We start from the raw sequence: 11,515 nt of genomic DNA on the forward strand, positions 1-11,515 counted from the left end.
GTGACTGTGGTGCCTTCAGTGATCCAACAAATTCCTGTATATTCCAAAAGATTTAAATATTATCTTGGAGATACATTAGATGAAAAAAAGCAAGAATTTTATATTCAACCTCAAAAGAAGAATTATCTGCCTAAGGTAAAAGATCCAGGTTGTTTGACTCTTTCATGTACTTTGAATGATTTTGATGTAGGAGGAGCCATGATAGATTCTGGATCTAGCATTAATATGATGCCCAAGAGTTTTTTGAAGAAAATTGGAGGGCTAATATTAAAACCGTCCAATCTCTCTGTGACGGTGGCAGATGGTTCCATTAAAGAGCCACTTGGTATAGTGAAGAATGTGATTGTGCGTGTGGAGCAGCTTGAATTTTTGGCGGACTTTATAGTCATGGGCATGGAAAATGAAGAAATGATTCCTGTGATTCTTGGAAGACCTTTCATGGCAACTTCAAAAATGTTTATCAGTGTCCATGATGGGAGAATTATGATGAGGGACAAGGAGAATGTATTATTGCGTACTGGCTCTAAAGAAGATAATGTCAGAGTGAAAAAAAGAGTCAGACATAAAAAGTGCAGGAGAGAAGTTGCATCTGAAGATAGCACAACAGGTACTTATACTAACAGTTGTAAGGTTTTGTAGGTACCTGAAGAAGAAGAGGTTGATAAAGGAGGAACACCCCACTCAGATGATACATCACTTCTACGTGATTCACAGGTGAGATTCAAGAATAAAAAGTGGATTGTGAACAAGATCAAAGAAGATGGAGTGGTGGAAATTAGAAGACCATACTCCAAAGCCATCAAAAGAGTGGACAAAAGGCAACTGATGAGTTGGGTAGATGAAGATTCCAACAGGGATGGGAAGACTTCATGCTTTTTTATTTAATCCCACTTGTTGTAAAACAATTTTAGTTTTAGGATTATTCATTTTGGACATGTAATTTCTTGAATTTTTTAACATTATTGGGTAGCATCTATTGAGGTATGCTAAATTTTTCATTGTACCTACTGAAAGGTACAGGAAGGTACACCTACTGAAGGGTGTTGGAAAGTTTTGCACTTACTGATGAGTGCTAGACAGGTTCGGGTCAGGCTCGTGACGTTAAACAAGCACTATTGGGAGGCAACCCAGGTTAGATTTTCTTTTTCTTTTGTACTTTTGATTTTTTTTTTAGAATAGGTTGAATTTGGATTATTAGTGTCTATGCTTGGCTTATACACTGTTTCTAATGATGGTTTAACTGAATGAAATGTATGATGGTCTATTTGATGATGATTGAATGTGAATGATGATTGAGAATGTGTTGCATGTTGATACCCAGGTGAATGGTTCACTAGCTATGTGAACAGATGTGTGATTATTTATGATTGTGGTCTTGATGCTAAGCAGGGTGTATGAATGAATAATGTGTGAGAAAGCATGTTGTGTGAGTATTGAGCTCTAAAGTTTTTTCTGATATATGTTCTGTTCACAGAAAAGCATGAATGATATTGCTTTAGTCTTGATAATTGATTAAATTGTTTGTTGATGTCATATGATCAAGGCCATGTTTGGAAGCCCTTACTTAGCCAAATTTTCACCCAAAATGTTTTAATTGATTATACCCTTTTAGGACATTGGCCTTAAAACAGGATGAACACCCTTGATTTGAAATTATTTGCCTTGAGTTGGGTTGAGAATAATTGTATGAATTGGAAAGGTTCAAGTTTGGGATTGATTGGGGAAAAGTTGAAAGGCAAAAGAAAAACATTGAGCTCAAGTATTGAAAAAGAAAAATGCATGAGACGAGAAAAAGAAGAAAAGAAGAAACATGTAAATTGAGCTCAATGTAAAAGAAAAGGGAAGAAGTTGGGAATGAGTGAGATTGGTTCAAAAAGAGAGTGGTGCTTGAACTTTGAATGATAATATGGCTCTCTTAACTCAAGGATTTTTATATTCTCGAAAACCAATTTTTCTTGTTAGCCCAGCCTCATTACAAGCCTTGGAAAAGTCCTTGTGATGGCATTTGCATGTAAGGATTTTGATTGTTTTAGATGAATGGCAATGTTGTTTTATGTGATATGTGAACAGTAGAGAGTGGAGTACCCTCTTAAAACACTTGAGTGATTGAGTGAAACACTTGCTTGGTGAGAATTGATGAATTCATGTTTATATCTATGCTTAGTAATTGATCATTCATGAATAAAACATCTGTTGGGAAATATGTGATTATGTGAACTGAATTGGATTGAAAACATGCATGCGTTTTGATTAAGATTCCACTGAAAATCTGAGTTGAGTAGCTCTTGTCATAAGGAAAATGAATTTTTGGATTGTTGAACTATTTGATGAAAAAGTGGAAGGCCAAGTTTTGTCTTGTTTGCTTGAGGACAAGCAAAGTTCTAAGTTTGGGGTTGTGATAACGGTCTAAAAACCGTTATTTTCATGTGTAAATTCGATATCAAAACACAACCTTTGTGGCTTAGAATGAGCTTAAAATCAAGTAAAACAGTTAGTTGAGTCAAATGAGAGTCAAAAGCTGTTTTGAGAGATATTATGCTTGTTTTGCATTGTTTTGCANGGTTTTAATGAAGAATGAAGATGGAAGTGAAGTAGGAAGGTCTTAGACTCGAGAAAGAAGGATAAAAAGGAAGAAAAGAAGTGTTTATGGACCGCTCAGCGTCAAAACTGATCGCTGAGCGTCGGGATGCAAGGAGTCTGGTGCCAGGGAAGCAAGGCTGAGCAGTTTTGCGATTAGAGGCAAACCGCTCAGCGGTGAAATTGACCACTGAGCGGTTGCGCGATTATGGGTAAATCGCCCAGGGGTAAAATGCAACGCTGAGCGGTTGTCTACTGGGCTTGGGCCGAATTTTTGTATTCTTTCTACGGTATTAATAGCCCTAGAACGATTCAAAACCTAATCTTTTGGCAAGCAGAGAACTCTAGAGCAGTTCTACACTCCTTGGAGGCGGTTCCTTGGATGCTTAGGCTCCAATCTACCAATTTTAGGGTTTATTCTTCCATTCTTTCATTATATTTCATCTAGTTTCACCATGACAATGGTGAACTAAACCCTTTTGTTGTTGGGGAACAATTAATGTAATCTTTTGAAACTCTCTTTTAATGAAATTCTTATTTAATTTATATGCTTTGCATATGTTTATTTTATCAATTGTTGGGTTCCATACCTGTGCTTAGATCTTTTACCGTTTAACTCATTCGGTAATTGTTGTTTGTCTTTATTGATACGGACACGTACGGTAATGTCATGAACTGGGGGGAATTCCTTGATTATGATAATATCGCCTAGAGATAGGGGTAGGACATTCAATTTCATTTGCTTCTGTTCATCATGCATTATTAATTACTAGGGTAAGCGAGAGATAGCAAGCCAGTAATTAGTAATAGGCTCTTTTCGCCAAGAGATTGGGTTTAGGGTAGACTAAGAAAGTTTGCATAACAATCTGATAAATAAGCTAATTAAATAAGAAGAGTAAATAAAAGAGAGTGGATATGATGAAATATTAAATCCTAACAACTCCATTCATTCATAATTTTTCCTTCTCAATTGATTCAACTGCATTTACATGTTTATTTTCTTTATTTGCATTCAACACTTAAATTCTTTTCTTTTCAAGTCTTATGCGATTGAACTACATGAATGTTAAGGCCTGAGAGTTCCTTTGGGAAAACGATACTCGGACTTACCCGTTTAATTACTACTTGATAACGATCTGGTACACTTGCCAGGGACTTAACAACACTCAGGGTCCCGTCTCAATGTCGGCACCTATGGTGGGCGTAGTAATAAATGAGATGACTACACATGCAGGAGCGCGAGTGACGGTGATGCCGCAACCTGCACATGTGGTTGTTGGGGAAGACTCTTCGGGCAAGGCTACACCACACACTGCCCTGCATGGAGTAATTACTAGCGTTGACAGGCGTAAAAGCAAGCTAGAAATTCTGGAGGAAAGATTAAGGGTCGTAGAAGGAGTCGAGAGCTACGGATTCGGCGACGTCGCAAGATTGAGCCTGGTTCCTGGTGTAAAAATACCACATAAGTTTAAGCCGCCAGAGTTTGAGAAATACAAAGGTAATACATGCTCTAAAAGCCATCTGACCATGTACTGCAGAAAGATGGCTGCATATGCCTATGATGACAAATTGCTCATCCACTTTTTCCAAGATAGTTTGGCTGGGGTAGCATTGAATTGGTATACCCATCTAGAGCCATCTCGCATACGTTGTTGGGTGAACCTGGTTGACGCCTTCGTGAAGTAGTACAAATGCAACATGCATGTCGCACCCGACAGGTTGCAACTACAAAACATGGCAAAGAAAGATAATGAAACTTTTAAGGAATATGCTCAACGATGGAGAGAGTTAGCTACGCAGGTTGAGCTGCCTTTCTACGACAAGGAAATGGTGGCAATGTTTGTGAACACGCTCCAGCCGCCGTTTTATGAACACATGGTCGGGAATGTGTCCTTCAATTCGCCGATATCGTCATAATAGGCGAAAGAATAGAAATTGGGTTAAAGAACGGGAAAATCACATATGGCCTGTCTACAGCAGCAAACTCTAAAAAACCCAGTTTCAACCCAGGAAAGAAGAAGGAAGGACATGTACATGCAGCATCGACGATGCCCGTGTGGAGAGGTCAAACTCCCACTCATAATTATAGACCGTACCTGGGCCAACCTCCTTGTGCAGCTAATGCGGCCTTTACTCATCAAATTAGGCCTCAACAACAACAAGGATTTTATCAACCGCAACTTATCATAAACAATGCTTGGAGAGTTGGGACAAGCGCGAATCCAAATCCGAATGTGGGTCAAGGCGCTTATCCGAGAAAGACCTAAGAAAGAAATTTTGTTCATTTCACCCCCATCCCTACAACTTACACTGAATTATTACCTCACCTCGTCAAAAGGGGTCTGGTTGCTATATGTTTGATGATGCCTATGCAACCTCCATACCCAGGGGTTATGATGCCGATGCCAAGTGTAGTTATCATGGGGGAGGCGTGGGTCACTCAACTGAGAGGTGTATGGCCTTCAAACATAAAGTGTAAGCCCTAATCGACGTTGGGTGGCTGAAGTTTCAAGAAGATAAACCTAGCATTGATGTTAATCCATTATCCGGGCATGGAGGTGCCTCGACGAATGCCATTGAGGTTAAGAAAGGTGAGCTGATAAGGGATGCAGGTGAAATCCGAAGTTCCAGAAGGTTTATTTTCAAGGAGTTATTGAAGTTGGGTTTTTTAAACGATGATTACGATTTGGGAAAAGCGTGTGGGCTTCACCCATGCGTTGGACACTCTATCGATGAGTGTGTCGAGTTCGAGAGGATTCTGCAAGATCTACTTGACAAAAACTTAATGCAAGTATACTATGAGGACAAGAAGGAGGAAGTGTTTGCATAAAATGGTGGGGAGCCTAATGTAACTCTGCCAGAGCCGTTAGTTATCTGTTTCACTCGAACCACCCCTGCACCAGTAATTCAAGGAAAATCATTTGTCGTCATCTATACACCATCTCATTTTCCTTACAAGAGTGAAAAAGTTGTCCCTTGGAGGTATGGAACACACATTCGATGAAGGATAGTGCACAGAAAGTCAATCCTTCAACCGGGATCCAACTATTGAAATATATCAGGCATCGGCAGGATGGCAAGGAGTGGTCGAATCTTCACGCCACCGATTTTGATGAAAGAAGGAACTAGCAATAGTGAAGCGAAGGTGGCTACGAAAGCTAAGGAGCTCTTAAAAGGGAAGGGGGCGCAGGCAGAGGAGACCCTTGACAAGGAGGATAAGAAGGATATATCCGAGGAAGAAGCTTGTGAGTTTTTGAAATTCATACAACAAAGTGAGTACAAGGTGGTGGAACAATTGAGTCGCATGCCTGCCCGAATCTCCTTGTTAGAATTGCTTATGCATTCAACCTCCCATAGAAAGTTGCTAATGAAAATACTTAGTAAGGCTCATGTGGAGCAAGGTATCTTCCTGAACAAGTTTGAGGGCATTGTTAGCAACATCATTGCTAATAATTACCTCACCTTTACCGACGACGAAATACCTACTGAGGGGAGAGGGCATAACAAGGCTCTCTATGTCTCCGTGAAATGCTTGGATCACGTCATAGCACGCGTTCTGATAGACAATGGCTCCTCCCTGAATGTCATGCCCAAAGCGACGCTAGAGAAACTACCTTGTGACGGGATGCATATGAAGCCAAGCTTTATGATTGTAAGAGTGTTTGACAGTAGTAAGAGGGAAGTAATGGGGGAAATAGAGCTGCCGATCCAAGTGGGCCCATGTGTTTTTCAAATAACCTTCCAAGTCATGGATATCCTCCCAGCCTATAGTTGTCTGTTGGGTCGCCCATGGATCCATTCGGCGGGAGTTGTGCCTTCCACTCTGCACCAGAAACTGAAATATGTCATGGGAGATAAGCTGGTGATAGTATTCGGAGAGGAGGATCTCTTTGTGAGTAGGCCATCCTCCGCCCGCTATATTGAGGCGGCCGAGGAAGCTCTCGAGACAGCTTTCCAATCATTGGAGATTGTGGGAAACGCCTATGTGGAGCCATTCCCAGTGAACCCGCATCTGTCATGCGCCTCTATCATGATGGTCAAAGTCATGCTAAAGGAAGGCTATAAGTATGGGGACGGTTTAGGCAAGTACAGACAGGGGCAGACTTTCCCACTAGAGGCGGTTGAGAACAAAAACAGGTATGGCCTGGGCTACAAGCCCACCAAAGAGGATAAGAAGAGGCTGATTGAGGAAAAGAGAAAGCGCAGTCTAGCTCATGTGGAGAGACGGGAACTAAGGGCGAAAAAGATTCACATTTGCGATATCAAGAAGAGTTTTCGCAGTGCCGGATTGGTGAACGCTAGCCAAATAGTAGTCGTGGAAGATGAAGCTGGATCTGAAAGCTCAAACCTTGTGTGGGCTTGCTCCCCAAATGCGCAGCTCGACAGCTGGAAGACTTTGGATTTACCCGTGATGCTTAATTTGAATGAAATGTAATATTTTAATTAATCCTATTGCTTTACCCGGGGCTTTAGGATTCATGACTTACGGGTTTACGCTTTTATTTTGCTTTCAGTGTGATAATTGAATCGTGTTTGTTTGCGTTTTTATCATCATTTTGGCCTTCTTCGTCGTTTTTCTTATTTATTTATTCTTTTTCACAAACTTAAATAATGCATATATGACAATGAATGTTTTGAAAATAACAATGTCGATATTCCTAACTTTGAGCACCCTGTCGATAATACGGAAGATGATTGGGAAGATGATTCGGAACCCTCTCCAGAACTAATGAGATTAGTGGAGCAAGAATCTAAAGAAATAAAACCCCATCAGGAAGATGTTGAGATACTCAACTTGGGAGATGAAGATGAGATAAAAGAAGTGAAAATAGGTACTACCATGAAAAAGGAAGTGAGAGAAAGGTTACGTTTCCTATTAAAGGAGTTTAGGGACGTTTTCGCTTGGTTGTACAATGATATGCTTGCTTTGGATACTGATATCGTGCAGCATAAACTCCCTCTTAAGTCGAAATGCCTCCCGGTTAAACAGAAACTAAGAAAGATGAAACCAGAATTGTCCTTGAAAATCAAGGAAGAGGTGTAGAAACAATTCGATGCAGGATTTCTAGCCGTGGCAAAGTACCTGCAATGGGTGGCAAATGTCGTACCAATGCCCAAGAAAGATGGTAAAGTTCGAATGTGCGTTGACTACCATGATTTGAATCGTGCAAGTCCAAAAGACAACTTCCCACTACCGCACATTGAAACTCTAGTCGACAATACGGCCAAGTTCTCGCTATTTTCGTTCATGGACGGTTTCTCGGGATATAATCAGATTAAGATGGCACCTGAGGATATGGAAAAGACTGCCTTTATCACGTTGTGGGGAACATTTTGTTATAAGGTGATGTCTTTTGGGCTCAAGAATGCTGGGGCAACATATCAAAGGGCGATGGTGGCATTTTTTCATGATATGATGCACAAGGAGATCGAAGTGTATGTGGATAACATGATTGCGAAGTCTGAATCGGAAGAAGAGCACATTCTCAAGTTGAGGAAATTATTTGAGAGATTGAGAAAGTTTAAGCTCAGATTAAATTTGGAAAATTGTTGGGCTTTATTGTTAGCCAAAGGGGGATAAAAATGGATCCTGACAAGGTACGAGCGATAGTGGAAATGCCTGCGCCTCGGACAGAAAAGGAGGTTCGAGGTTTTCTGGGTAGATTGAACTACATTGCTAGATTCATCTCCCAATTGACTGCTACCATTGAACCGATATTCAAGTTGTTACGTAAGAATCAGGCTGTGATTTGGAACAAGGAGTGTTAGGCAACTTTTGAAAAAATCAAACAATACCTACAAGACCCTCCGGTATTGCGCCAACCTGAGCTACGAAGACCGTTCATTCTGTATTTGACTGTGTTGGATGAGTCAATGGGTTGTGTATTGGGTCAGCATGACGAGGCTGAGAAGAGAGAGCATGCCATATATTACCTAAGCAAGAAGTTCACAGATTGCGAACGACGATATTCGCCATTAGAGCGAACTTGTTGTGCATTAGCGTGGGCTGCTCATCATTTAAGACGATACATGCTGAGTCATTCCACCTGGTTGATATCAAAGATGGACCCAATCAAGTATATTTTTGAAAAGCCAGCTCTCACTAGGAGGATAGCTTGGTGGCAGATGCTACTATCAGAATATGACATCATATACGTTACTCAGAAGTCTGTCAAGGGTAGCACTATCGCGGAATACCTGGATCACCAACCCATTAGCGATTATCAACCAATGCAACCTGAATTTCCCAATGAGGATATCATAGCCCTATTCAAAGAAAGCAGAAAAGACCAAGACAAAGAAACCTGGACTTTACTGTTCGATGGAGCCTCAAATGTGATGGGGCATGGAATAGGGGCAGTGCTTATCTCTCCGGAGAAGTAGTACATACCAATGACAGCAAGGTTGTGTTTTAATTGCACGAATAACATCGCGGAATATGAGGCCTGTGCTATGGGTATTCGAGCGGCGATCGAGTCCAAGGCAAAGATTCTGGATGTATATGGAGATTCAGCTTTGGTTATTCACCAGTTGAAGGGAGAATGGGAAACTAGGGATGCAAAGTTAATTCCTTACCAAGCTTACATAAGAGGATTAATGGAGTATTTTGATGCCATCACATTTAACCACATACCGTGAGAAGATAATCAATTAGCAGACGCGTTGGCTACTTGGTCATTAATGTTTGAAGTTGACCAAGATGCAGAATTACCAATGATTGAAATGAAGAGCCATGCGAAGCTGGCATATTTCCATTTCATCGAGGAGGAGGTAGATGGTAAACCTTGGTATTTTGATATCAAGCAGTATCTTAAGGCCCGAGAATATCCTGAGAAGGCGTCTGAAAACGATAAAAGGTCACTTAAGAGGTTGGCTGGAAACTTTATCTTAAACGGGGATGTTTTATAAAAAAGAAATTATGACCTGGTACTCCTCAGGTGCGTGGATGCAAAGGAGGCCGAGCTGATATTGAAGGAAGTGCGCGAAGGTACATTTGGCACGCACATGAACAGACACTCAATGGCCAGAAAGATCTTGAGAGCTGGTTACTTCTGGTTGACCATGGAAAATGATTGTTGCACGCATGTGAGAAAGTGTGAGAAATGTCAGAAGTATGCTGATAATATCAATGTACCACCCACGACCCTAACCATGTTGTCTGCACCGTGGCCATTCTCGATGTGGGGGATAGATTTCATTGGAGCTATAGAGCCAAAAGCGTCGAACGAACACTATTTCATACTAGTCGTAATCGATTACTTCACCAAATGGGTTGGGGGTGCTTCTTATGCCAACGTGACTAGAAAGGTGGTGACCAGATTCATAAAAAAGGAGTTGATATGTAGATACGGGCTCCCTAACAAAATCATCACTGATAACGCCACCAACCTGAACAACCAGATGATGGCGGAGTTATCTGAGGAGTTTAAAATTCATCATCATAATTCTTCTCCTTATTGTCCAAAGATGAATGGGGCAGTAGAGGCTGCTAATAAGAATATCAAGAAAATTATCCAGAAGATGGTAGTCACGTATAAAGATTGGCATGAAATGCTTTCGTTCGCTTTGCATGGGTATCGCACGTCGGTACGAAGATCGACCGGAGCAACACCTTTCTCCCTTGTGTATGGGATGGAAGCAGTACTTCCATTTGAGGTGGAAATCCCATCTTTACAAGTGTTAATGGAAACCCAATTGGAGGAAGCTGAGTGGGTTCAGGCTCAGTTTGACTAGCTCAATCTCATCGAAGAAAAGAGACTGACGGCAGTGTGCCATGGACAATTGTACCAAAGAAGAATGAAAAAGGCTTTCAACAAAAAGGTGCGCCCGAGGGAGTTCCACGAAGGCGAGCTGGTGTTAAAAAAGATTTTGCTTATACAAAAGGATCACAGAGGCAAGTGGACCCCAAATTATGAAGGGTCGTTTGTAGTAAAAAAAAGCATTCTCTGGTGGGGCACTAATTCTCACAAGGATAGATGGAGAGGAGTTACCTTTACCGGTTAATTCCGATGCGGTAAAAAAGTTTTACGCGTGATGATTCCGTGATAGGGGATGCTATTAAGGGATATTAACATTGTTTTTGAATTCTTTTGTATTCTGTGTTTTTCCATTCAATAAATACCATATGGTTTTATCTGTGGTTTCACTCTTACACTTTTTCTTTTGAAACGATTCATTTCACACTAAGCTTTAAACTAAAACAAGGGAAGAGGAAAGTAATAATAATTAAAGCATCACGGGTATATTCATTAAGCGTAAGCTCGTTCCTGAAGGATTGATGGGTGTCGCGGCCTATACAAATTTGATTACATATTTAGAAATGCAGTATAGCTAGGAAGTGACTCCTAGGTCGTCTCTCAAGGACCAAATGCGGTTCGAGTCTTAGGTCTAACACGTAGTGGGGGGGTTTGAAAGTGTTCTTGCAAGGAAAATAAAATTAAAGTAAAACTAAAAATTAAATACAACCAAACATAATTAAAAATATTAAAATAACTGAATAAAGCATGAAGACCGAACGGTCCCAGATCTCTAAAACAAGATTAATAAACTAATTAAAATGTAACATATAATAAAGAAAGACATGATATGATATTTAAATGAAAAATAAAGAAATAAAACGCAACTAGAATAAAGATTCAATGCAAAACGTTTGAACCAATTAAGAAGAAACATATGCAACAGGAAATAAAAGAAATGCTAAGGTGCGTGAATTCATTTAATCTAAACTAATTTAAAAGAGATAAATAAGAAAACATTATGCACTCTATTCAATGCAACGTTAAATTAAATAAATGAAAATGCTAATTGAAGACATTAAATGCATATCTTTCACAGTTCAGGTGTTAAAATAAAATACTTTGGAACTCTCCTAAATTGAATCCACATTTTCAAAAAAAAAAAAAAAAGTAAATTGTCCATGCACCACCCATACTCAATT

General features: G+C 40.2%; 1 pseudogene; it reads left to right on the forward strand.

Annotated features, from left to right (window-relative positions):
* The first annotated feature begins 438 nt into the window (after window positions 1-438).
* LOC106779144 lies at window positions 439-10,612 on the forward strand (annotated as a pseudogene).
* The last annotated feature ends 903 nt before the right edge of the window (window positions 10,613-11,515 follow it).

Source organism: Vigna radiata, unplaced genomic scaffold, assembly GCF_000741045.1.
Source record: "Vigna radiata var. radiata cultivar VC1973A unplaced genomic scaffold, Vradiata_ver6 scaffold_428, whole genome shotgun sequence".
NCBI lineage: Eukaryota > Viridiplantae > Streptophyta > Magnoliopsida > Fabales > Fabaceae > Vigna > Vigna radiata.